Genomic DNA, 4,144 nt, shown 5'->3' with positions numbered 1-4,144 from the left:
TAAGCTTTTTACCCAGTAACATTTCATTTATCATTTAAATTTGATTGAATGCAATATTATTTATTAGCTGACTCTTCCCCCTTTTTGAAAAATGAAATTATGAACTTTTCCTATATGTCTTTTTAATCTAACTATAGAACCGCCTTTAAAAGATAGTAGTCTAAGAGAACGTCTTCATTTTGTCTCGTTTTTTTTCTGCAGATCAAAATGGCTCCAAAACGTTTTTAATATTTGAATGAATTTTAACATTGATTTTCTTTTTTAAAATAGCGTTAAGAATTGTTGGGTACAATTTAAGGCACAAAGAAAACAAACGCTTACAGTTGCATTAATTACTGTAGTTTAAAATTTAAAAATAAAACTTCTTCGCGTTATGGTTAAAAAAGAAGTCATGAGCGTAAAAAAAGGTTGTAACATAAAAGATTATACATAACACACGTGACATGTGACATATAAATCATGTTAAAATAGGGAAAAAGTGCATAACGTATTAAATGAGAAACACGTTAAACTCTATTTAATAAAACGATATATGGGTAATTCCGCATCAAATCACCCAAAATTTAGAAAATTTTGAACCATGGGTCCTCAAATTTTTTAAAAATTTCTTTGGCTGTTGCATCTTAAAAAGAAAAGTTAACACATAAAATTTCAGCTAAAAATGTTGAGCGGTTGACAAGATACTGCAATTTTAATATTGACCTGGTTTCCCAAAATAACCCGGTTTTCATAACATTCTGAAAAAACATTTTTCTTAAAAAAATAAGAAATAAAAATGGCAAAAATATGAAAATAAACATATATAATGTTTTTTTGATGCTGAATTCAATAAAAGTACTTAAAATGCTCAAATATAAAAGGAACATGCTTAAAAGTTAATAAAACATCTAGTTTCTATAAACCAACTTTGGGGCCCAATATCTCAAAACACCCCTGTCAAATTTTTTTTTTTTTGCTGTTAATATTTTCAACTGCTTATAATCTTACTAGGCACAAAAAATCTAACTGGAAAAACAACTGAAACATATGGAGCTTTAGTTTCAATGATTTATTACTTTTTGAAGAAATTATTTTAAAAAAAATGCAAATAGAATTCTGTAAAATATTATATTTAGTTTATAGACTCCTTAAAAAAAAAAAAAAAAAAAAAAAAAATTTTGTTATATTTAAGGAAGTCTTAATTATATGATAACTTAGTTATTTGATCTTAACAACTGAAAAAAACATCCTGTTTTGTTTTTATATAAAAACTGAATAAGTGTGATATTGATGTGCATTTGTTTTTAAAATTTTGACAACTATATTTTGTAAAAGTTTATAATAACTAGTTTATAAAAAGTTCAGTTATAAAACAATATTTATTGGTAAATTTTATTTAAATTTTAACAAATTAACAATTTCATATATATATATTTCATATATATATATGCAGATTGTATATATATATAATATATCTATAATGAAAATAACCAATATCTATCAGTGTAAAAAAATATACAACAGAGGGATTCTGAAAAGGTTTGAATTATTTCTTTATCAAAAAATTTTCCAATCTGTCTAAATTACATATATTCACTGATGGTTGCGCAGGGCAGTACAAAAATTGTAAAAGCTTTTACAATCTATGTGAATTTGACCTTAGAAAGTGAATTTGACCTTAAAGTTGAATGGAACTTTTTTGCCACGTCCCATGGAAAGTCACCATGCAATGGGATTGGCGGTACTGTAAAAAGGTTAACAGCACAAAAAAGTTTAAAACGACCATACAGAAACCAAATTCTCACATCAGAAGCTATGTATGAATTTTGTATTGAGAAAATCAAGGTTGTTAACTTCATTTACATAAAGGGATTGGACTTACAATTGCAACATGAAGAGCAAAAAGAAAGGTACACTGGTGTAACAACTCTACCTGGTACTGGTAGCTTTCATCAATTTATGATCTTGTAGATTAAAGGGTTGGGGCAAAGAGGTGTAGTACGGACATTAATTATTTAATAATCCACAATCTTAAAAAGAAACAAGATATATTTCAACTTGATACTGTTGCTTTAGGTTGTTATGTAGCTGTAGTCTGTGTAGTAATGGATCGGCATTGTAACTAAATCCAACCTAGAAGAAGTTGATGCTAAAGTTAAATTTCTTCACCCAAATGGTCCATCAATCTGTTTTAACTGGCCTGAAAGAGACAACTACTGTTTTATTCCCAACACCAACATATTGAAAAAACTATCTGTTCCATAAGCTTGCTCTAGTTCCGGTAGAAACTATGTGTTTGAAAATGCTGAAATAGAGGAAGTACAAGTAAAATGGGAACAGTATTGTAAACTATTACAAACACAGTCAAAATAACTTACATCTTCGATACCTTTAAAAATCTTGTATATTTAAGTGACTGTTTAAATTACGATTAACTTATTTTTATTTTATTTACAAATATTTTTTGGGAATTTCTTGAAAAAGTAATAGATCTTTGAAATTAAAGTTCCATATGTTTCAGTTGTTTTTCCAGTTAGATTTTTTGTGCCTAGTAAGATTGTGAGCAGTTGAAAATATTAACAGCAAAAAAAAAAAAAAATTGACGGGGGTGTTTTGAGATATTGGGCCCCAAAGTTGGTTTATAGAAACTAGATGTTTTATTAACTTTTAAGCATGTTCCTTTTATATTTGAGCATTTTAAGTACTTTTATTGAATTCAGCATCAAAAAAACATTATATATGTTTATTTTCATATTTTTGCCATTTTTATTTCTTATTTTTTTAAGAAAAATGTTTTTTCAGAATGTTATGAAAACCGGGTTATTTTGGGAAACCAGGTCAATATTAAAATTGCAGTATCTTGTCAACCGCTCAACATTTTTAGCTGAAATTTTGCATGTAATATTTTTTTATAATAAGGAATAATGTGTCAAAATATAACACAAAAGGAAGACACATGGTTCAATGGACTGGGTGATTTGATGTGGAATTACCCACATTTTATTCTATTTATAAACTATATACTTTACGCTATTTAGTAAATGTAAAAATGTATTTAAATGGTCGGAAATCGACGTAGAGTGTTTTTAAAGTGACCATTATGAAAAATTGTTATATTCTGAATTCTTATGATATTTTCCTAAAATCTCTTACATCTCAGATTGTCGATTATAAATTTTCAATTCTGGAAATAACGTGACATGGAAAAGATATTGATTTACACTTTTTTGCAATAACTTTTTTTGTTTTGATGTTTACTTAAGTCTTCAGCTGGTTGTGTTCGTTTTTAGGTTACATTGTGCTGTGTTACATTATGTATGTGCTCCTTAAATAAACAACTGTCGCGCAATAACTAGGAAGTTATTGTTTAAGTATGGGCGGGAGATTGGTTTTTTAAAACCTTTTTTCAAATCAAACTTAACTGGTGTATCCTTGCTTACTTCCATGTAGAATAGAAGAAAAAATGTTTTTCATTACAGTTTTAAATTTTAATGTTATAAACTTCAGACTGATTTAGAAGGATTTTGTTAAAAATAATTAATAGTATAATTCCTAATAAAATCCCATATCAATGTTATTCATTGATACATTGATCATTGATAGATTGTATAGGAGAGCGATGATTTTTATCACGTTAAATTTTGTGATTTCGCCATTGATAAGGGTACAATTTATTCTTTTAAAACTAGTAATTTTTCTGCACTGAAATGCTTAAAAACTTTAGGGCTCTGAGGTTCAAGTAGAGGGTCTATAAGCCCCAGGTTAAGATCAGTTTGATTAATACCTAGAAGTACACTAGTTATTCTTTAATGGAATTGTTTTCCTGTTTTTCTTCTGTACACTCTCCTAGGTATTCCAAAAAAGTAACTTTCGTATTACCACGATGTGGCAATGTTTTGAATCTCATATTATGCACAATATTTTGGCATAAACTCTGATCATATTTTAAAGACAATTAGAACTCATGTCAAAGTATGAGCGTGTATAGTCAATATTAGTAATTAGAAATTTTTAAGAATCACGAATAAGAGAAACTTCATTTACATCATGCCTAACAACTCAGTAAAAATTAGAGATAGGATCATAATTGCTGTTATTGTGCTTAGATTAATGTTAGGATTAATTGAACATAAAATCAGATTGAAACATAAACCATTTAAGACCA

General features: G+C 27.6%; 1 pseudogene; it reads left to right on the top strand.

Annotated features, from left to right (window-relative positions):
• The first annotated feature begins 532 nt into the window (after window positions 1-532).
• LOC149894677 (uncharacterized) lies at window positions 533-2,488 on the top strand (annotated as a pseudogene).
• The last annotated feature ends 1,656 nt before the right edge of the window (window positions 2,489-4,144 follow it).

This window comes from Hydra viridissima, unplaced genomic scaffold, assembly GCF_058129835.1.
Source record: "Hydra viridissima isolate aposymbiotic clone 2 unplaced genomic scaffold, HvirCarnegie_v1 scaffold_1, whole genome shotgun sequence".
Taxonomy (NCBI): Eukaryota; Metazoa; Cnidaria; class Hydrozoa; order Anthoathecata; family Hydridae; genus Hydra; species Hydra viridissima.
Note: the sequence above shows the minus strand (reverse complement) of the source record. Positions and strands in the feature narration are given on the sequence as shown.